This window comes from Anser brachyrhynchus (assembly GCF_964034855.1).
Source record: "Anser brachyrhynchus genome assembly, chromosome: 6".
NCBI classification, from domain to species: Eukaryota; Metazoa; Chordata; class Aves; order Anseriformes; family Anatidae; genus Anser; species Anser brachyrhynchus.
In genome coordinates this window covers 44783721-44806505 of record NC_137700.1, presented here as the reverse complement: position 1 = coordinate 44806505, position 22785 = coordinate 44783721, and the positions used below count along the sequence as shown (strand labels likewise).

The 22785-nt window shown below is 52.1% G+C and overlaps 1 protein-coding gene across 2 annotated transcripts in view; it reads right to left on the bottom strand.

The window, feature by feature from the left end:
* Positions 1-352: 352 nt before the first annotated feature.
* PWWP2B (PWWP domain containing 2B) overlaps positions 353-22785 on the bottom strand; it is an 88415-nt gene continuing 65982 nt past the window's right edge. The window contains exon 3 of one of the 2 annotated variants that reach the window (XM_080596376.1): positions 353-12644. The gene's annotated coding sequence lies outside the window, so the exon portion shown is untranslated. Of the gene's footprint in view, positions 12662-22785 lie in introns of both variants that reach the window. The other variant, XM_080596375.1, reaches the window with a different exon arrangement.

Here is a 22785-nt window from a genome sequence, read left to right as displayed (position 1 = left end):
GCGGTGTCGGGAGCTCTGCCGCCAGGTCCTGGCCTCGAGCTCCCCGCTGCCTCCAGAGCCACGAGCTGGCAGCAGCACACACCGGTGTGGGGGCTTTCCTGAGCACGTGCGGGTCACCTGGAACTGGCTCCGTGAACTGTGACAATTTACTTCAGGGGGTCTCCGTGCATGGGACTGCTTTTACAGCTTCTCTAACCACCCTGTATGGTCCTGTGCGCAAAGAAACAGACTTATTAGCACATGCCAATAAATCGCAGCAGACTCTCATAGTGCTATATATAGAAAGCTGCATACATATATCACATCACAGCCATGGAAGCAGCTACTCGACTCCAGGAAGTGTTACCTGATTTGGTAAGTTATTCACATGCTCTGGTGAGTCCCTTTATTCCAGCAGAGTTTATGTGAGACTATTTCAGTATATGTTGTATTGGATTTGCAGCGTGCTGTGGCGGCCCTGACACTTGCCTGCTCTGTTCCGCGTGTAAGAAATCTGCATTTCTGCTGTCACTCTCCGTCCTATCCAGAAACAGATTTTTTCAATAGGGTTGCATTTCATAAAAAGAATCTGAAAAATTTAGATTCACATCTTCTTTACCATGTGGTGCTAATAAACCCCTGAGTTTTGTAATCACAGAAATGAGAAATAACATGATAATGAATGGAAAAGATCACATCTACCAGAGGCCGGAGGAGGTTTTTTTTAGACAGATGTTTCCAGACTGATTGGTTGTGAAAGCAGATTAAATGAAAAGTCAACAGTATGATAAATTATTCTATAAAATGAGGACAGTCAACAACGATGATAGAAAACATGGCTCAAAAGCACGTAGCTCCATCCCCGAATTGTTTTGTCATGTGCAAGCAATTGCCACGTTAGCCACAAGAAAGTCACACTTTGAAGTGCGGGAGGGAGCCAAGAGCCAACAGCAGCTGGGAGCTGCTTGACTCAGAGCTGAGCACTGTGCTGGGGAGAAGAAACTGGGGGACTTTCAAGGGTCAAGTTTCAGCTATTATTTGGTTAGCGTTAGGCGTATGACTGGGGAGCAGCAGTTGGGGTTTGGCACCATGCTACGGGAGCGCGTAGCAAATGCACCCCGACCCCCAAGCTCGCAGCCGAAGCATGCGCAAATGCTGCTGGTGCTGCAGCCAGGACGGCGGGGAGGCTGGGGAAGCTGCCTTCTTCCCATTCCATGTGCAAGAAGAAGGTAATGACGTAAGTGGGTAATCTAAAATAACAGGAGAGGTTTCTGGCAAAACAATTTAATCCAGGTTCTTTGAGTCTCAAGCCTAATATCTTAAAGCGCGACAATTTTCTCTTATGTGAGATTGAGCTATTTCTGTGGAGAAGGTTTTCACCATGTGTAGAGCTCTTTTTATGCCATTATGTTATTATGCTATTCATAATTAACAGAAGCAGCTATTATTCTCCGGTTTACTCGGTGAGCAGACGCTGGCTCCAGGTAGCAGATGCTGCCCCCGCAGCACATTGCTGTGGGCTGTTAGGGAACACCAGGAGGAATTAATCTGAAGAAGGGAGCACGCACCAGGGGAAGGTGATGCACACTGTTTTACAGGGAGGGGTTTTCCATCATCAAAAATGCTCCAGGCCCTTGAAATACGGACAAATAATGGTATACAAAGTGACAGGAGAGCAAGCACTGATCTCTGCTGCTTCTCTTTCAAAACTGCTGAGCAACAGGAGCAAGCCTCCTGCTTCCTTCCCCAGAGGAGATCGTGTTTCTGACCGCTAGCTGCTCATTTTGTTTGGCAAAAGCACTGAGGAACATGTTGGCTGTTTCTACCTGTGGGCAGCTAGCTTATGCTAGCTTATTGCCAGCCAGAATCTGAGGTTTTCCTTGCTATATTGGTCTCTAATGGGTAGTGTTATTTCAATAAATTACGTTTCTGTGCAAGTAGACCTTCCTGGAAGGCTGTTCCCTGATCAGAACTGCGGAGCATGCTCACATTATGGACCATTTACAACTTCTGCATCATTAATGGTATTACAGGAATCCCATTTACATGTGCCTGTGTGTGCTCTGAGAGCAGGGAACCTGCAGTGTGCTGCCACAATTAAGGAAGAAAAAGCTGCCTGGATTCAGAGGCTGCCACTTGCAAATCTGCTCACCCTCTCTGGGTGCGAGGTCGTTTCTGCGGCTCAAGTTGTTAAAATTAGCTCTAGACCTCGCTCAAGGCCGTTTCTTTCCAACATCACTTAACAGCAGCTCCAAAGAAGACATTTTGGAAGTGTTTGAGATAATGCTGGCAGCTGTGGGACCACTGGAGAGAGTGGAAATGGTCTTTTAGTTCACACTTGATAAAGAAGAGCTTAATATGGAAAATAGAAATTGCGCAAAAATGAAGGCTGGAGGCAGGAGCTGGGCCTGGCCTCAGCTTTCTGAAGGACTAGGCAGCACCCTACAAGCCCAGGCAGAAAAGCAGAAAATGAACTTTCTGCCCCATTTTGGGCTCTCTGGCAGCCACTGGGTCCGTGGGCACCGGGCGCCGGGTGTGAGCATGGCCCCGGGGTGCCGCAGCACGGCCAGCCTGGCACCAGCCTGCACTGCCCGCCTGGCCGGGGGCTGCTCCGTGCAGACAGCGAGAGTTCAGCCCAGCCGAGTCAAAAGCCTGTCACCTCGGCTAAAAGAGTCCTTTGCTAAAGCCCAATCTTTATATGTAAGTGTGCAGCTGCAGTTCTTGTTTTCGTTTCAGTTATTACATGGAATTTTGCTAAAACTCAGCAGTCCTGTGTGTCACAGGAATGTCAAATAATACATGGGCTTTTAAAACCAAGTGTACGGTGACCAGGAGATGACTGGTAGCCTGTTATGCCATTCAGGTGGATGAAGGAGCCTGTGCAGTAGGAGAACCTCTTTCCCAGAAGTCATCCTCGCAGCACAAACAGCTATGGATTTAAATCTCACCACGCCTGCATTCAAATGCTTTGAAGCCTATTTTTGTTCCTCCGGGTTTCCCAAAACAGGACACACCTATTACAAGCCAGCTGCGGGTACGTGGGCAGAGAGGGGTCTGCACAGCACAGGGTGGTTGTCCTGAGGTACGTGGCACAATTTGACTTCAGACTGCACGGCAGGCTTTGGGACAGAGAGGTATAATTAGTAGGTTTCCAGCCTCCCGTTCTCCTGCAGATGCTCATTTTTAATTATCTGCGCTGCCTTGTGGCTGCCTGAGGAAGGGGAAAAGGAGGTCTCCTGAGGGACTTGTTCCTGCTCCTACTTCATGGACTGGAACAAACAAAATAATTGATGAAGACACGGCAGTGTAAAATGCAGTTTTACTTCTAGCCCCAGACTAAGCTGCTCCAGACAAGGTGCAGCCTCCAGCCGCTTTTGGGAAGTTTTGCATGGAAAAAGTGCTGAGCTGGGAAGCGCAGCTATCAGCATTGCTTCCTCAGCATTTTCCATGTGCTTTTCGTGTGGAGGATGCCTGAGGCAGAGCAGAAGGGGAGTCCCAGCCAGCAGCTCCGTCTCCCACCAATTTCGCATTTTGGAAGCGCCACGCGTGGCTGGGGGGTCGCCGTGAGCCCCGCAGGGCCTGCACCAGGCACCCGCGCTTCCTGGGCACCGCGGCCGCCGCAACGTGCTGGGGTTTAAGAGCACCGTGCCCTCTGAATGTGGAAATGTTATTAGCTTTAGCCTTCGGCGCAATGCACCAACAGTAATTACAGTTATTAGAAACTGCTGAAGGATTAATGTGTTATGGCTGCTGAGTGATGCTCCTGGAGCCACGGCCGAGCCTCGCTCTGAGCCGGCGGAGCAGTGCCGTGTCCCACGCAGAGCTGTCCCGTGCTGTGGAGGTTTTGGGGAGCCGTGACGGGCAGCACCGTGGTGCTGGCACAGCCTCGGGCTCCTGCCAGATCAGAGCGCTTCTCTTTCTCCCCTCAGTGCTAATAATTGTAAGCTATTTAAGCAGGAGGGTGTTTGCTGCCTTCAACATGACTAAACGGAGTCTCCTGGAAGGGGAAGCAGCACTTTGCTGCCGTGACCCCGAAGCACAGCTCTGCGTTGCGTGCTCCAGGAGGCCAGCAGACGCAGGCTGCAGGGAACTGCTCTGACGAACCACCTCACACCGGACCAGCTGCCCGCAGCTGGGTGAAGCACTGCCAGCAACCTGAGATGAAGGAGGCTAAGCGAACAGAAAAGGCGCTGGGATCTTTGTTTTCCCAAGGGATTTTAGGCATTGCTGCACGAGGGCAATGAACAGCTGTGTGGTCCCCAAGGCAGCCCTTCCACAGGCACCCAGCCCTGCCAACCTCTGGGGAGGAGCGACGCTGCCCGCCAGGCCCTGGGCGTGTGCTGCCCCTGCCTGCACGTGGGCTTCCCTTCAGGCTCCTGGAGGCGAAGCCCTTGGTGGCCTCGCTCCCGCAGCGTGCTGCCCACGGGCAGCTCCTCGCACGTCCTTTCGGCTGGCTTCCACCCGCGGCTGCCCCGGCAGGCGCCTCGCATGCCGCAGCACCCCTGGGACCTGCATGGAGCGGGGGAGCTGCGGTACGGCGCGGGGACGGGCGCGGGGGGGCCGCGAGTACAGGGACGTGCAGCAGGCAGGGGCCTGCAGGTGCTCGTGGCGGAGGTGGGCAAAGCACAGGCCAAAATTTGAACAGCAGCGTAGAGAAGGTGCGTTTGAAACTGTTCATTCTTCCTCTGAAAGAGGCAGCAGCATTGTGGATAAATGTCGGGGGGGGGGTAGAGGGACAGAGAGGATGGTGTGGCTTTTCTGAGTCTGGAGCACAGCAGCCCTGTAAACACACAAAGCAAAAGAAAGGAAAGTGATTTTCTTTTTTCCCATTTTCCTTGCATCCCAGCAGCTTGGTCTCACCTCCCCCTGAGTACACACATTGCCAGTGTTCAGACTCCAGGAACAAAATGTTTTCAGCCCCAAAGCTGATGTTTTCTCTTGCTTCAGCGCGATGCGCTTCATTGTATAAACCATTTTCTCATTTTGCAAATTTCTTCTGTATTTTTAGAAGCTTTTATTCAGTCCTCAGACAGAAAATGACCCTGTGGCAGAAGCCACGCTACAATTTAAGCTGGTACATGCAATTTTCAAAGCAGGCTGTGCAGCCCGTCCCTGCCTCTGAAGGTGGCACCCAGGCGGCAGCAGCTGCCCCTGTGCCGCTCGGGTGCCTGCGCGCTGCGGGCTGGGCGCGCTGAGAGCCGGGGCTGCGGCAGGTAACAGCACTCCTCGGGCAGGAGCTGCTCCCCCTCGCCCGCCCGCCTCAACCCACGGCAGGGAGGGAGCTCGCCCGCCGGCGCTCCGTCACTGCCCCGCGGGGCGAGCTGCTCCCCACGGCTGTGCCTGCCCCGCCAAGACCCAGGATTTCCTACCCAAAGTTTGCCGCCATCCTGCAGCTCATAAATGGCAATCTGCATACAACAAAACCCAAAAACCTTCTAGGCATCTCCACCCTCTCCAGCCACAGCCTCAACAACAGGTTCCAGCTAGCCAAGATCATTTGAGGGAAAAGATTAAAAGCTTTTCCTTCCTGGCTTAACTCTGTCCCTGCCGCTCGCGGGGAAGGGGCCATCCCGCGTCCTGCGTGGGCATGGGTGCCTGCAAGTGCTCTGCCTACGCGCTGCTCCGCGGGGCCGGCAGCCCGTGCCTCTGCTTCGGGACAGCATGTTCTTGTCCAGGGCGCTGTTCCTAACTGGAAAGTTTTTCTTGGGCTGGCAAAAATACCGAGTTTTGGAGCTTGCTGCTACCACCTTCCCCTGTCAAACAACATGGCTTTTACCACAAATGTGCGAGGATTTGCAGTTTGCAGGAGTTTGGTCACAGAAGAGTGGGAGTTTAGCCATACAGGCTTGCAGATAATTTGAGAGATTCCCAGATAAAAAGTCAAAGTGCTGATGAAATTCCCTTTGTCTCAGGCTGTGTACATGGGGGGAATCTTTCAAGCTGCTTTTTCTACTTTCCAGTCCCTGGCTCTGCTCTGAGAGACAAAGATGATGTTGTTAAGACCGAAGGATAAGCCACGGTCTGGAACTTGTATTTTAAAGGTCACGAAAAACTATCTCCTAATTTCTGAAAAGCTATTTGCCTGAAGTGAATGCCATTGTAATGCTTCAGAAAATACTATGGTACAAATAAATAATGTTTTTATTGGCCTCGTAAATTGGTGCATTGCCATGGGACTTACCAACATTCACTTTTAACAGGGTAAATATTTGATTTACTGAGTTATTAAGAAGTTAAGCAGCAATCATGTTTTACCAGCCGTGCCTGCTAATTAAATGATTCTGTTAGTAACACTGGTGACTGTGAATAACACCAGTGATTCACTTCAATCACAAAACTGCCTTTTTCTTTCAAATGTTTGGTAATAAGAAAATGGCCATGCATGTGCGATAGCGCGAGCTCTCGAGAAGCAATAACAATAAATAAACTATAAATAACTGCTGCAGGTTAGAGCAGATCTTTATGTCTCTCCGAGCTCAAGCAAGGGACCAGCACACGCCAGGCCAGCACGCTGCCAGCCCCGCGGGGCTCCCTGCTGGGGTGCGCAGCTAGAGCCCATGCCACCAGTCCCTCGTGCAGTGCGCAGGCTTCGTTCCCTCCATGTACTTGTAGGATGTGGATAGGAAATGGATGGTTTGGGCACCATCAAGCAATTGCTGTTTTATTACAAGAAAAAGGCCTGAAGTATTAGGACTTTGACAACAGGCCTTTGGAGATGAAAAGCCCAAGATACCTGGTGCTCTTCTATTGCTCCATCCCTCTGCTGCAGGAGGAGGATCTGCACGGCCAGCAGCGCCATTCAGCTGCCCCAGAGGGAGCACAGTCCCTCCTGTGCGTGCTGTGGGGAGCGGCCCCATCCTTCACAGACATGCCCACATGTGGGCACAGCTAGGGTTGCCCCGGCACGGGATGTGTCCTGCAGGAGAGGAGCCCCCGCCGTGCCGCGGCAGAGCAGGGGCTGCAGCGGGGCACGCACTCCTCATCCGCCAGCCTGGAGGCCTCGCTGCTGCCCCTGGATCTGGTGAGCAGACAGAACCCAGCTGGCTGCCAGCAGCTCTAAAGGTCAAGGTGTGCTTATCTAAATAGCACGTCTTGCCTTTGTGTACACATTCTTCTGTTCTTTTTAAAGATCTTCAGCATTTGTCCTAGATTATTAAAATGTAGCGCTGTAAATCGTATGTTTGCATTCACACAGCACAGTGTCACAGCTCTGCTAGCACACGTTGTGCCTTTTGCTGCTGAGCTGCTCCTTTCCAATGTCCTCTGCACCTATTTTCTCCTTCCAACGTAAAAATTCATCGGTTTTGCATACTGAAAATTGCAATACATATCATCTCAACTGAAATTAGTCTTTCTGGCATGTTACTCACCAAAGACATAAGGCTCTGAATAGTCAGTCCTGTTTCTTATAGAGAAGCCACAAGTTAGTGCTGTCAGAGAACGACAGCCGGGGGCTTTGTTTTGACATCAGCACGTAGGTCTCCAGCTTCCTGTAAATCAAAGCAACAGATCCCGAGCTATCCACTGAGCCGTCCTTCCATAGATCTCTGTGGCAGATTCATTCACATTCCAGGCAGTCTTGGAAGTTTATCCATGGTTTTTTTAATTCAGCAGATTGCATATGCTGTTTGATCAAGTGTAAGAAGAGGCAACCAGTTTCAACAAAAGACAGCGCTGCTGCTGGCAGCCTCTGGCTGTTTTAAGCCTAACACGGGAAATGACACCAGCGAGCAGACCAGAGAGAGCTGTTTCAGTTGTTGCCAGGTACTTTATGTTTGACAGCTGTATGCCTGCCCTCTATCTTTTTCGATATATTCAGTATTTCCTGTTATACTCAAGTATAACAATTCTACAGTCTTGAGGGTAGGAGCCCTGTGAGACTGTCCTATAAGGACAAAATGAAACACAGTCTGCATTTTCTACTTGGAAACTCACCAAAAGTTAAAACTGCCTTTCAAAATGTTGCCTGAACGTAATAAACCATCACTTGAGGTAGGCCATGCCTTTGCCACCTGGTGTCTGTCCACTCCAACATGAGGTCAGAGACCCAGGGTGGGTGAAGCGCTCTCCATCACCCGACATTGCTTCGTATAACGGGAGCTGTGCCCTGCTCACTTGCATGGTAATGGGGCTGAGGGCTCTTCCATCCCCACCCACCCCACAGTAAGGACCACCAGTGATGCTCTCTCTTCGTAACCCTATGGTTTCCCGGTGTCAGCTTCCTGGTTTCGTGCATCTCCTCCCCAGAGATGGGGCGGGAGGAGGGCAGGACTTCTAAGCCCAGTCTCTCTTTACCTCCGCGTTTGCTGAAAGCATTCAGGCGAATCTGCTGGCAGGACCCACCGGGCACGGCACGCCTGTGAGGAACGCAGGGAAACCCGGGGGAGGTGGGCAGCTCGCTGGGAAGCGTCACACTACGGGATGGGAAGGACAGAGGTGCCGCGTGCCCTGCCGCAGGTAGCCAGTCTGCTTCCACGCTGGCAGGTTCCCCAGAACCATGAACAGGCAGCTTTGCAGCACCACCACTGACTGAGGAAATTCAGTGTGCCGAAACTGAAGCTCATTACACTTGGCCTTGCAACACGAGAGGAACTTTATAAAGCGTTAATTGGCAGGTGAGCGGGAGCTGAGCGCTGCCCGGGGTGGTGCTGTCCCTGCGGTCCCTGGGGTGCCAGCGCTGCCCCAGTGCCTCCCCAGGCAGCCCCGGAGCGGACCTGCACAGCGGTGTGACACCACCGTTGTGTCCCAGCCCCAAAGTGCACAGGCCAGCCATGAAACCCACTGCTTGCCACAGCACCTCCCTACCTGGCACGGACACTCACCGCTCGGTATTTTCCCCTCGGGACACAGCCACATCCCAGCAAAGCTCCCAGCCATCTCTTCCTTGACATGCTGATGCCCCAGCTAGAGCCGCAGGCCCCGGCGGTGCAGAAGAGGTGCAGGGTGCCTCCAAAACCGCTCCGGAGGGAGGCGGAGGGGAGATGTCCGGCCTGGGGCTGGCTCCCCACCACCCCGCAGCGCTGGCAGGGGGCCTGTGCTTGGATTTCAGCTGCAAATGGGCTTTTAGTCAGTAATTCCCCAAACCAGGAATCATTGTGAAATGCATTGACTGAACTTTTCAACTCGGAGAAGGCCAGAACAAAAGGTTTTTACAGTTCCCAAGTGCTTCCTCAAAATCTGTGTGTGTGAGACGATGAAGCAAAACCGCTCTTTCTCCCGCGCAAAATTTCAGCGTTGGGCAACTGACACGTTCCCGAGCAATAAAACGACATGGAAGTAGAAGAGAAAGCGGAGTCCGGTTTCCCGCAGCTTTGCGGGCTGCTGTGGCGAGGCGCTGCCAGCAGAGGGGCTCGCACCGCGCGGAGCCCGCCCCCGGCCGCAGGGGGCCCTCGGCACCGCGAGCCTCCCCCGCCGCCCGCGTTCCCCCGGGCTGGCACGTGGGCCGTGTTCTTCAGGGTTTGTGAGTCCTGGCCAAGTTGTAAGAACGGTTTACGAGCCTCAGTGCCTGTTCTTGGGTTCAGCCTCGAGCCAAGCAACATGCAGCGGTTTTCCCCGTTTGCTGCTTGAATTACTGTCTTGTTTTGGAAGAGCTTAGAATAATGCTGGGTTTTAATCTCAAAGCACATACACGTCTTAAACAATACCTTGGGTTTTTAACCAGCTTGTTCATTTGGAATCCATTTTGATTATCTGTAAGAGAACAACATTTTTCAGGGATTTTGAGCAACGGTTACAGCTCTAATCTTAATGCTGTCCACCACCCATTAAAAATTTATTTTTAGTCCTTTTGAAAAAGCTCCTCTAAATTTCTGTCACTGCCCGATTCCCCACTAATTTCACCAGCTTACTGGCGTTATTTCAGGCTGCACACTACCCCCACGTGCACCATCAAGTAGCTCTGTCCCTCGCTGCAGGCACGGCGCCGTCGGCACGTGGGGGCACCCTGCAAGGGCCGGCACTGCTGCGCTGCGCCGGGACGCGAGGCCTGCCCGACCCCGGGCCCCGTCCAGCCCCAGCAGCCTGCATCGTGCTCAGCCCAGGTGCAAACCCAGTGCCCTGCGCTGCAACGCAAAAATGAACAGCGTCGGGGCTGAGCGCTCCTCTCTGCACGCGCGCGTCAACTCTGCAGGTGCGGCACAGAGCCAAACCGGCCCGCACAGGCTGCACTCCCAATGAGGAGCAACTATTTGGGGAAAAATGTTACCTGATCTGAAAACTTCAGTCTGTAGCTGCAATTTAATTGCTTAATACCCACAGCAAGCAGTTTTCTTGTAAATTAATAGTATGAAATCTATTAGGAAATTAAAACTGCTTCCTTGGCACTTCTGTTCTGAGCCTCCTTACCGTCCTGGTGTGTTTTCAGAGCAGGAGATGCTACTACTCAGAATCTCATAAAAAGGATTTATAACGATTAATAATTAGCGTATTGATGCACCAGGCTGCAGTGAAGTTAACTCCGGCTTTGTCTGCTTGGACTTGGTTCACTGCTATGCACCGAAGCAGCGGCAAAGTCAGGCCCAAAAGTTTTGCCTGGGTTTTGATGGGTTTTGCCTGACCCAGGGCCGTCCCCTTCCACCCGCACTGGCATTAGATCAGTGCCACTGTGTTGGCTCGTGACCCAACGCATTTGCCAGGCACGTTACATGTTGGGAGTGCTGCTGCCTGTGGGTTCAAGGTGTTCTGTGGGCACCGCGGCAGGAGCCAGGCGCACTCAGAGCTGCTGAGCACAGCGCCAGCCTCCGACCTTCAGCCTCCTGCCACCGGCCCCCAAGGTGCCGCGCAGCCCCAGCACCACAGGAAGCACTGCCCTGTGCGGGCACGGGAACCAAAGGCCAAGTTTAAGGGACTCAAGACTCCGTGTGGGAATGGCAGTACTTCTGTGGCAGCCTCCTGCCGCTTCCCACTCAGTGCTGGGGACGAGGGGAGTTAGGCAGGTTTTCTGCAAGCCTGGCGGGGCCATCTCAGGAGGCAGCACCTTGACCTACTTGACTTAAACCCGCAGGACACACTGAATTAAACCTGGGGCTGATCAGCCTCCCTTGGCTCTAGTGCCATGGAAGGGCAGAAGCAGCATAAATTTGCCCTTTCATGTTCTGGTCCAGCTCAAGGGTAGGCTGGAAAACCCCTGATCAGGCTGAAAGAAAAAAACAGGATGTTTTCCTGCACCAGGATCAGAATCCTCTTATTAATCCAAGTCAGTCCTTGGAAATTGTGACAATGATGGAGAGGCTGATGGGACTGAAGAAGTGTGTAATGCATTTCACGATAGAGTGACAGTTTATATATTTAGCATTCTACTATGCCAAAATGCAGAGGCAGCACATTTTGATCTGGGCTTTCATCCTGAGGGCTGACCCTGCCTTCCCCCTGCATGACAGATACTGCAGCGGATTTAGTAAGAGAACTTCTTCCTCTACAGATTTTTTCTACTAGCGATGAAAATCCTGTAACAGTTAGCTTCTTTATCACAGTTGCATGATTTCTGATCTCTTAAAAAATGAATACTAACAGAAAATGTAGTAAAGAAGTAGGGTTCTTTGCACTGCTATAAAAATACAGCCTGGTGTCATTCCCTTATTCCCTTTACAGAATCTAGCAGGTGAAATAGTAGTCCTTATTTGCCAACAGCTGCTCACTGATTTTTTTTCTCCAAAGCATCTCCAAATCCTCATGAGAGCCATATTGTGAAGACCTTCACCCATGGTCAGGACACAGGCAGCTGCAGTTCACCGTTGGTGAGAATAGGCACTATGTGCTCATAACACAAAGCCATGCTTTAGAAAGGTACCCCTGAAATTCAGGGTATTTTTAATCCAGTGGTGGTTACTATCAGCATTTCTCAGTAAAGAGGTATTGTCGCTGTTCTAAGGGGAAACGATGTCTGGTGTTCACGAGCTGTGAGCTGAGCAGGGGACATTTGGGTTCCAGGAGTCACACGGAGGCACGCAGCCACTGGCTGGGAAACAGGCCAGAATATTCTGATCCAGTGTGCTCCAGTTTGTCAGCACATTTTGATTTGTTCTCTAGCAGGAACGATGCAGCAGCACTTCAGCCAAAGCATTGCTGCAATACGTGCTGCGCAGAGGAAGCGGTGCTGGCAGCAACTGCTGCGGCGGCAGGGGCAGCAGAGGTGCCGGGGTGCTGAGGGGCGCGCGCCGCGCCTGTCCCACGCGCAGGGACGGCAATGAGGGATTGCCAGTGGGCAGGCAACACCAATCTGCCTCCCCGGCTGTGGGCACTGCTCAGGACAGCTTCGGGCCATTTAGGCTACACGCACAGTCCTAGAGCCAGACTCCTCGCCGTTCCCTAGCCCCTTCCCCGGGTGATGGGGACAGTCCAGCGGAGCAGAACAGGCAGGTCCCAGCTCCCGGGGGATGAACCCGGGACTTGGCATTTTGGACTTTGACACAAAGGAGATGAGAACCAGGGATGCCCTATGGAGCTGTGCTCATCCACTCTAGGGGACGCTCACAGCCATGCATCACCAGTGGCACGAGGGTGGCACAACGCCCGGGACACGAGCTTTGCAGATCACTTACCTCTTCTTCAACATCCTGCATTTGGTAAGCCAGACCTCTGCCCTTGTTTCCATCTGCAGAGTCCTGTGCTGTGTCCAGCCTCCACGCAGCAGGCCTGCTCTTCGACATTTTCCAAGGTCTTTTGTTCTGCAGAGGAGGGAAAGCTAACAAAATAAAGGACAGGATGCAAAAGGGATCCAGCTGTCCTCATAAAAACTGACATTGAACAGTGACAATGGGAACTATTACAACTGCATTGCTGGAAAAAATATTTATTAGGCAAATTCAGTCTTTCGGTGGAAAAATAGTGACAGAAACATACAGAAATATAAAGTAAAATGTAATGAACTCATTTGCAAAAGCTGCCTACCATCTCTATCCAAGTCTACCTGTGCAGATCCCAGCATCCTGCCTATTTGCTTTCCTATTTTTAGGAACTAATTTTGGTTTTATGAAGTAATTTTCAGAAATCAGTACAGCCATTCATACAGACATTAAGTATGTTAATAAATAAGGCAGACTGAGGAAATCCAGCAACAAGTCTCCCCCGTGTTATAAATTCATCTACAGTAGAGCTCACAGGTTAAAGCATTTCATCCAGCTCACAGAACACACACACACTTTATAACTTAGCTCTGAGTCTTGTTTTAAGAGGTGGCCTCAATTACTGGGACTCCCCTGAGATGAATCTCTGGAAAGCCTTCACTATTTTTGAAACAGAAACATGCTGCATAAGGTCCCCCTTATAACCTTTACAAAAGGTACTTGATTCCATCACTTCCTCGCTGAAAGCAAAAGGAGATTTTTCTTGTAGGGTTCTGTGGAACATGCAATTCCTACACCTTTCATTTTTCAGATCTGATATTTTTATTGTTGTTGTTATGAGTTAACCCAACGATAGGAAAAGGAGAATCTTCTGGCAGCATTACCTCCTGCGGTTTGGTTTTCTGAAAGCATTTAAAACAGACTTAGAGAGCTGCGGGACACGGATTCACCAGTGCTCTCACTCGCAGGTGTCGCACATCCCAAAGCCAGCACTCATTCTCCCGCAATGAATCTGCCTGTCTTTATGCAGGTAACAGCAAACACTGTAAGGGTGTAGGACAAACCAGCTCGGACACGTTTAGGTACACAGGCGGGAGTCGCAGGACACAGACTACGAAACTTCCAGTTTGGCATGGTTGTGCTTGACTTACCCAGGTGAAAACTGGATGTAAATAGGTCCTTGCAGAAACCTCTCCGTGACCTGGAGGTTACTGAGCGGGGTCCTTCACACCTCGGTGGGCATTAGGTGTGCCTGTGGACCAGCATCCTGCAGGATCACTGGGCTGGGCTAAATGGGGTCCTGGCCATGAGCAGGGGCTGTGTGGGGAGAGGTGGGGTTGGGCAGGGACGTCAGGGATTATCAGTGCCATCGAGGCCCTGGCAAAACTAACAAGTTGCCAAAGTCACAGTTTTAATAGATTTTTAAAAATATATCCTTTTTTTTTTTTTTTTTCCTGCAAAATTAGTTGGCATCAGTGATAGCTATGCCTTAGCAGTAGCTGGCCAGGGAGGCGCGGCCGCCCCACGTACCGTAACGGCGTTACTGCAGCTAGCACAGGCGGGCACAGGGCGACTGCAGCCCACGCCAGCTGCCGGTGCGTAAATGCAGCACGTTCAAATAGCTCAACAAAATAGGATTTCTGTCCTCTGTTTTTAAATATTGGACATTTCGAAACAGCTTATTTATTTGCTTCAGTAAACACGATTCTACTGTGTCCCATACAGCAACCATGAAGCTTTAGCTTCCTGGGCATTATTTTCAGCAGATTTTTCCTTTCCTTTGTGCAGCGTTCATTGTCTAGCCTGACAGCTGCTCCTCTGTCTCTGCTCACTCCTTTTTATCAGTAATCTCTTCTTTGATTTCTGCTTGGTTTTGTTTTTTTGCTAAATGTCATAGCTTATTTCTCAAGTCCTGAGCATACACAAAAAGACAAGCGATGTGATGAGAATGCACATACGGCCAGGATTCTGGAAGTAACTTCAGTCTGGCCTGCACATCCATACCTGCAGAGACAGCCATGCTAATGCTTCCCATGCTTCTGACCTGAGGACAGCAATATGCCAGGGCAGCCTGCCTTGCAGCCTCAGTGTTTTATTTCCCGAATGTGAGCGCAGCCCCACACACGACTCTGCAAGAGACTGACCCAGGGGCAGCCGAACCTCAGCGCTGCTGCCTGCTGCGGCCCAGCCCGCGGCTGGGCACTGATGCTGACCCTGCACAAGCCCTCCCCTTCAGCCCCAAATTTCCACTGCTGCTACAGTCAGCACCCTCGCCAGCCGGTCAGGAGTGGGGCATCAGTCAGGACAGGGCAGTTCCCCAGCCTCGCTGCTGCAGGGGACAGAAGGACGGCACCCTGCCCCGTCCCCACATGGTCTGCCAGCAGCGGGTGCCCGGCAGGACGGCCCTTGGCACTTGCAGCTCGTGGTCAGAAAAGTGTCTGCAGGAGTCAGTGGTGCAGCCCATAACAGTCAGAACATTTACACCAGATGCCTCCCTGACTGAAATTACCTCAGCTCCTATTTTCTGGGCTCATAAGAGAAAATGCTTCTGAGTACCACAGTATTTCCAGGCTGAATACGATGTAACTACAGCAGACTTTTCTGCAAGAACAGATTTTGTCATTTCTGACAGAGCCCTGATAGTTAAGGGATTAGATAACAAGAGCATAAAAGATGGCCATTGCCTTGTTAGATCTCCAAATTTTGTCTAGACTTGAATACTTTGGGATGGATAAAGAATGGGAAGTTTGGGTCACTTCCTGTCTGAGTCAATAGAAATCAAAAAAGCCATACAAGAGTTAAAAATGCAGCAAAGCTATGATAAATATTATGCAGGTGTTTATTATGGTGACATTTCAACAAGGAAATCCTCCTGACTCTGCGGGACGGGAAACGGGCCTCCCCTGGAATAAGCAAATACAATAAATGCAGACAGTGACCTTTTGGCAGCAGGAGGATGGTTTCTGCTCTCGGTGAGGGCTCACCAACCTGCTGCAGCGCCCGGAGGGGATGCAGGAGCGCGGTGCCACCCGCGCCGGCTGGCTGCACGTCCCCGGAGCTGCTGTGTCATAAATGCAATGCATCAGCTGCATGACAGGCGCTGTGGGGGCGTTACTAACTTGCAGACTAATCACTATTCTGACCATGCCATTGTCTGCTCTGCACACTTCAGGCTGGAGGAGACATTCGTTCCCTTGGAGGAGCTGCTAGATTGCTCGGATATAGCAGCCAGGGCACAGACTGTCCCCTCGTTGAGTTGGCACACGACGGGTATCAAAAGCCTTCATGACGCTGTGTGGCATTTCCACAGCTGGAGACACGGTGCCAGACATTGTTACTGAAATTATCAGCTGTTGTTAGTCTTAGAAATGTGCCCTCCGTAAACCGCGAGGTGGGGCAGATACCTGCAGCACTGCCGCTCTGCAGTCATCCTGCAGGGCCGCCTCCCCTCCCCGCACACAGCCCGTAAACGTGGCCCGTAAACCAGCCCTGCCGGGGCTGCGAAACGCTCTCCTGCCCATCTGGCGCCAGGAGAGAGACCTCCCTGCTGCCGGCAGCGCTGGCGTGCGCTGGGTCAGCACCAGCATAACCGAGGTCCCAGCGGAGGAAGGAGGGACTGGGGAGCCGGGCAAGCCAGGAGCTCAGCGAGCCGCGGGCTGGTCTCGTTAGGGTGCCACGGGCGTGCAGCGGGGCGGTGGGGCAGCGCGGCTGCAGCAGTGCCCGGCACAGAGCATCCTGCCCAGCTCCGCCTGGGGCTGCCCGGACAACACCCAAACGCTAACGCCTGTATGTGAACTTCACCACATCTTATCACAATATTGCATTTCATCCAAATCCTTTATCTTTCTTTTGTGAGGGATCCCTGTCTTAGGCTTGGTGAGCAGTTACTGACCCAAATCTGGAAGAACCACCGTTATTATTATGTGTTACCATTATTTTAGCTAATGCAGCTACAGGTGCCATTCGTTTCCTTTTTGAAAAGCGCTATGGTAAACTTATTCTATACAAAATGCAATCCTTACTTTCCCTTTGTATTCCTAACTTTAACAAGCTGGCTAATATTTTAGGGAAAAAGTTCCTTCTTGCAGAGTTAGTTTAGCAACTCAGCATTTGAACAGAGCCGGTCATATGGTGCGGTGCAAATCAGCCAAGCTGCAAATGAACTTCTGTTCTTGAGTCTCTTCGTGGGCAGCCTCACGGAGAGGACACAGGGTGATGGGTGCGAGTCGCACCGGCAGGGGGTTGCTCTCACCATGCGGAAGGAATGCTTTCCAGCGAGGGCAGCCGGTGGTCTCCCATGGCCCCTCCGTGCTGGGCTGCCCTGTGAGCATGTGAGGCGTTCTGTGGTGCTGTCCCATGCACGTTCTTACATGCTGAGGAGAAACGGTCAGGCAGGAGAAGGGCTCTGCCTGCGCTGCGGCACAGGGTGCGGTGCCCGTGCCGCTGCCTGACGCTGGCCAGGTGTGAGCTGGCCGACCCCGGGCACTGCCGTGGCCCCACAGCTCAGTGCTGGCCCCGTGCTGCTTCCAGCCGGCGGCTGCGTCTGCCCTGGAAGAGCTGCTGGCATTTTTTGCGCTGGCACGTAGGGACCTGCTTTTGGCATCGGCTAACGTACGGCAGGGGATGAATTAATCTGTCCAGAGAAAGGAATTTGCTGTGGGAAATGTTGTTATTTTGATGTTTGATTTATCCAAAGTCAGGGTGAGAAGCTGAGGCACTCAGTAGTTCTGCGAGGTTTCAGCTCAAACAATAGCTAAGTGAGCTGTCCTGACACTCTGAAATCTCAGGCTGAACTACTGACTTGAAATCTTTCATTTCAAAATACCACTTTGGAAGACCAACTTAGGGAAAGCTATGCCCTCCAGCTGAAACAATTTCGGGGAGAAATGCTTCAACTGACTTGCACAGTGAATATACGAGAGCTAAACAGGAGATAACGAATTTGCTTACGCACAAGTGTGCTGCTTGGCGTCTGAAGAACAGCTATTTCACAGCTCTCTTCCATGAAGTCCTGTGCAGAAGAAGGAAATTGCAGGGAAATATGGGTGGATGCTACGACAGTAAACACAATCTGAAATTCAGATGAATGCTCACAAACGCTGACTGTGTCCTGTTTAATCAACTCCTATTGCGAACTTAATTTGTATTGATCATGAACATCTAAAGCTGGAGATTAGTACCAGCCATGACTATAAACTGTGCCGCACTTGTTTGCAAACAGTGGCTTTCCACGTACAAATCGGTATGTTGTCATGTCCCTAAGGGAAAAGATATTCTGGAATAAAGTGTTCCACATGTGGAATATTCCAGAATACTCTGGTACAAAGCACTGGAGCACACAGGCTCTGGCCCGTTCCTGGTTTGCTGTGCTTGTGCTTACAGCTTGCTGTCGGGGCAGGGACGGCAGCGGGAGGAGGCGGCTGGGAGGGCTCCGCGGGGCAGATTCGGTGCCAGCGTAACAGCCTAGCGCAGGAGGGACGGCACACCAGGAATGTTCAGCTAACAGCTCAGATGAGTGTGCCTTTCCTGAAATGTTTGCAAGCTGCTTACTGCAGGTGTTAGCACTTTTTTTCTTAAGATTGTGGCAGGGCAGCGGTTGGCAGGTAGAGGGGCAGCTGGTCGTGCACCGAACGCCCAGCCTCGCAGCGCCTGGGACATGATGGCCCCGGGCAAGGAGTCGGCTCCGGCCACGCTCCCTCCTCCCAGCTCACGCCCGGCCCAGCTTTTTTGGGCTTTCTAGCCCTGGTTTTCTGCTGCTTTGTCCCTCCTCTTGCCTGCTACTCCTGTCCTCCTCCCACCCCTCTTGGTAGGCTTTCTTAGCGAGCACCAAAAATGGCAGCTTCTGGCATTTACTAATGTTTTAAGTTACTATTTTTTTACAAGTTGACACAGTAAGGAAGCTGATAACCCCCTCAGATAAGCTTCTCTTCCACTCTGTGCAATACCTGGTAACAGAACTCTGCTTCAGCACCCTCTCTGTGTCTGCACGAGGATGCACAGCAGACAGAGATCACCAAGAAGGAAATGGTCGGAAGCACTGAGCGCACTGCGGGCTGGGTGCTGGGCGCTGGGCGATGCTGGCGGCCCCCGGGCTGCCCCGCACCCCGAGCAGCCCGGCAGCCTCCAGGCAAGCAGGGGCTGGCTCTCCGCACCCGACTGGTTTGCAACTCGCACAGCCAGTTGGTTAAGGCTTTCCTCCAAGTGAGCTCACCTCCTTCTCTTGAATAAATAGCATTAAATGGCTTTGATGTTTCTCTTCTCACTCTATTTGCTTTCTTTATGCTCAAACCCAGAAGAAACAAGAACACTGGAGCAGAAAGGCCCCCAGCTGAACAGACCTGCACGAGGTGCATGACGCTCACAGTGCTCACCAGAATGGGCCACCCGCGCCTACCTCCTTTGCGCAGGGTGCCTGGGCCAGAGCTGCTCTGGGGGCATGGGGGAGCTGGGGCAGCTCCTGTCCCCCCTGGCAGCTGTGGGGTCTGCACGCCAGGGCTGAAGCCGCGACAACCCAGGTCACCCACAGGCTCCTGTCCTCTCCAGAGGGAAGCATTCATGTTTTCCATTTCTGCAGCACACAGCCACTGAAGGGGGGAAATTGTCTGGGATGCTACCATTATGCTTGTCCTTGAATACCAGCACGAGACTTTCCAAAGGAAAGAGGTGAAGGTTTGCTGAAGAAACTTCCCAGTGCTTACCTTTGGGATGTAGAAGTGTGTGGGAAATGTCATACGAATGCCTGGCACAGGCGAGAGACCTTTGAAACACGGCACTTTGGACACCGAGCTGCCACGCTGCAGGCAGTGCTGCGGGCATGGGGACGCAGGGAGCGGTGCGCAGGGCACGGGGGCTGTGCTCATCCGCAGCTTGACAAACCCTCAGGGGATTCCCTGGCAGGAAAGCAGCCCTAAAAGCCTTCCTAACAGTGTGGGAAATGTCATTCGCCCGGTTCTGTTCCTTGCTCAAGATACGAATCAGAGATGAGAGGCCTACAAGACACAACCCTGGTTCACCGAGAGGCTCTGTGAAGAGGTGCGATGGAGCAGCGGAGCCGTGCCCGTGCCGTGCCAGGGCCGAGCAGGCACCATCAGCATCTGCCTTGGGCACGCATGCACCGTGCCAGCTGGGCATTCCTCTCCTCAGAGAGCTTTTCCCCCTGAAGAAAACAACCCTCTGCTTTGCAGGTTGATGGTCCCCTCACCAGCTGCACCATTTTTGACCAGGGAAATGAGGGCTGGGCACATGGAGCTGGCACTGGGCACGGGAGGAGGCCCAGGAGCAACAAAAGGGACCGCAGCCTGGGGCAGGCTCCACAGGCAGCCCCGGTGCTCGGCCAGCCCGGCCGCTGCGGACCTGTGCCCCAAGAGCTATTGTAAAAATGAGCGGGATGGCACAATAATGTTAACACCATTAGCAACAGCTTTGAAGTGGAATTAAAATGACATTTTTTTTTACATCTTAAATATGAAATGTTACTCTGTGTTTGCCTTTAAGGAAGCTGAACAAAGCCCTCACAGCAAAACATGCCCTGTTCCCGAGCGTTTGGCTGCTCCCGCTGTGGACTGCAGCCTCACCGCTGGGACCACAGGTCCCTGAGTTACAGCAGTCTGCACCCCGGCACGGACGAGCGACTGACTCCTCTGAACGGCATCCTCTTGTGGCACACGGGCTGACGGCTGGGAAAGGGGAAGCCACTGGAAATGTCACCGACCACAAGGAATTTATGCGTTATACCCTGCTTTATCTCACCAATTATTATGTCACTACATAAGTAAAGGTGATGTTTCCCTGCATTTGTTTGTTTGTTTGTTTGTTATTTGCTCAGAAACCATCTTGGCAGTCTACACATGTACAAAGGCAAGCGGACAGGAATCAGAGCTATTATGATGTATGACTACAATGCTAATACGGAGATCGCCACAGTCCATTAGACATACACAGGATGAGAATACCACCCAGCCACAAGCATGGTGCTACAAGAATACACGAGCTCCGTGCAGGAAATCACAGCCAGCTGGCCAAGAATGGGCCCAGTTGCCGGCCCCCTCGTTGGGCTGCCTGCCACACGGTGAGCAGAAGCACAGGGCTTGGTGGCAGCAGCGGTTCCTGCGGCGGGTGGTGGCGGGCGAGTCGCGAGCAGGACGCGCGGCACCTTGCGGCCACCGCTGCCGTGGCCAGGGATGCGGCCGGACCCTGATACGGGTGAACACTGCTGATGCTGCCAACCACCCTCCAAACACACCTCTTCTGGCAAGAGGCTTCTGAATAATTCAGTAGTTGCCATAAAGGAAGGGAAAAAAAAAAAAAGGAATTTGTTGCTATTCTCATTCTGTTCAGCTGTTTCACTGCACTCTTCACCGAGAAGAAAAAAAAATACTGCTATTTTAATTTCAAACACAATCTGTATGAAATATCAGTCTGTACACACCAAGGTTCATTGCTTTCAGGCAACGACTCATAAATATTCATTAGAGAATTAAAGAGCTATTAACAAGGGTAAGTGTTGGGGAGCATTCATTAGCTGTCTTCCACAAAAAATGAAATTTGCATTTTACAGTGTGGAAATCCACTTTGTGAAACAGCACCTTGATTGACAATAAAACACGGTATGAGACTTGATGTAAGGCAATAAACACCCACCTCTGATACAAAGGATGCTTTGGATTCTGCAGCTGAGACTTTTCAAGGAGATGATATAGTTTTTGTAAACCTTAACTACTCAGCTCTGGTCCAAACTCGCTGTCCCAGGTGCATTGGCTGGACCAAGCACCTGAGCACACTTCTCCTGAAGTCACGGGGACACAGAAACTCGTCTCTTTTTAGCAACTGTGATTCACCCTGATTTGTGTATCTTGGCCCCTGCCTGCACGTTTCCTGTAATGAACTCCCCAGAGGACGCTTAGCCCTGCAGCGTGGCACAGCTCTGGGTTCTGCCCGTGCTTCCCGTGGCACAGGCTGGCGCCCATGGCCGGGTGCCGCTGCACGTCGCCAGCCACGCGTCGCCCACGGACGGAGGTGGGCTGCGGGGACAGCGCCTCGCTCTGCGCCCGGCCCCGCTCTCGTCTCCGCCAGGGCTGGCAGGCGCCGTCACCGAACAACACCTCGGGTGGGTCCCCGAGCCATCCGCAAGGGGGGCAGAGGGACTCCGTGGTTGTATCTAAGGGAGTAGGGTACGGCGGGGGCTCCAACGGGGCAGGGGGAAAACGGTCGCTCTGGGGCCAGTGCAAGCAAGGTGATGCAGCACGCGCTGCCCGTGGGGGCTGCCTCACAGGGGCTCCCCAGGCAGGGCTTCGTGTGCGTGGCGGCCCTACAGTGCCAGGGGAAACGGGGCCCTGTGACGCCAGTAATTTTCCTACATCTGCAGCTAATGGGAATGCATAGGAGAATCCCAGGGGAGTATCTATTAGGTAAAGCAATTATTTCTCAGCCTGAAAGGCAAGATGTGAACCATGTCCCCTAATGTCTCTCCTGAAGCATAATTCAATAATTGATATTTGCTCTTCTGCACTTATGGTGAAGTAATGGCATCTGGAAAGGGGGAACCTGGAGCAGAACAAGGCTCCCCTCGGTGGGGATCATACATAATAGAGGACTTTTTACCCAAGACATGAGTAGCTACTGGACCACAGCTTTGGATTCACAGCGACAGCCTGGGGTCCGCAAGAGGCGACCGAAACCTCCGGTCTGTTCCCATAGACAGGATTTCACCTGCTCCTGATGGAAAGCTTCCAGGGGCCTGTAACTGGAAAGAAAATACTAGAAACCAGCACAAGAGGTGATGCCTTGTCTCTGAAGGTTATCTGACACTGCAAACCAGTGCCCTGGGCAGGGGTGGGGGGAATGGCTGTCCCCCGGCTCTGTGGCTGCAGCGGGCACCGCTGGGGGAACACAGCATCTACTGAGCAGGGCCTGGCGGCCAGAGTCCTGTGGCAAACTGAAGTCCCATTCTGCTGCCATCAAATTAGCCATAAATTATTTCCTGAAGTCTCTGAATAGGGGTATTTGAAACTGCAAACTGACCATGGCCAGAAGCTCTCATAATATATTTCTCTGTAAAATCATAGCAAGTTATATGTAAATATTTGCACATATACATGGATACACGCACACAAACTTCTTTTTTCTATTATTATTTTTTTATGTGTTAATACTGCCTGCTTCTGCTGAACAGCGTGCACCTTGTTGGTGTTTGACTGGCGTTCTGTATGCACAGGGCGTGGGACTGACAGAAAAGCAGGCACAC